Here is a 780-nt window from a genome sequence, read left to right as displayed (position 1 = left end):
AGAGAGAGAGAGGTGTTGTTTATCTCTGCTGAGGATCGTATACGTGACCTTGACTTCATCCGGTTTCATTTCTTATAATTGTTACATTTTATTTTATTTTATTATTTATTTATTTATATAATATGATGTATAGGGTTTTATAATAATTTTTTCTATTTATTTTATCAAAATAAAATTGTTTTATCCAGTTAAAATTAAAATTGATCAGAAACATATATTTGTATTTTCAGCACAATATTAGCCTATCAATAATAGCCAGTTTGCATGTTCCTGTTCATTACCATTAAATTGGTTACATAGCCTAAAAAAATTAAAAAAAACATAAATTCTGCACAATTTTATTTTAGGCTATAATATATTCATATAATTTATAAATTGTATAATTAATTTTATTCTATTCATTTTATTAAAATAAAATAATATCCAGTTAAAATAAAAAATGTATCAAAAGCATACATTTTGTTTGTATTTTTCAATATTTTGCATGTTCCTGTTTATGGATTAGGCTATATGTAGAATAAAATAAAAAGAAAAAATTGTTATTTTATAATTTATTCATATAAGCTATACTTATTTGATCAAAATAAAATAATTTTATAAAAAAAGACATTATATTTGTATTTTCAGCAGACTATCAGCCTATTAATAATGCCCAATTTGCATGTTCCCATTCATCACAAAGAGAATAAAAAAAGTATAATTCTGTACATTTAATTTTATATTTATATAAAATAATATATATTTAACGTATTTTATTCTGTTTATTAAAATAATTTTTTT

This window comes from Sinocyclocheilus rhinocerous, unplaced genomic scaffold (genome assembly GCF_001515625.1).
Source record: "Sinocyclocheilus rhinocerous isolate Xijiao unplaced genomic scaffold, SAMN03320098_v1.1 scaffold310, whole genome shotgun sequence".
Classification (NCBI taxonomy): Eukaryota; Metazoa; Chordata; class Actinopteri; order Cypriniformes; family Cyprinidae; genus Sinocyclocheilus; species Sinocyclocheilus rhinocerous.
Note: the sequence above shows the minus strand (reverse complement) of the source record.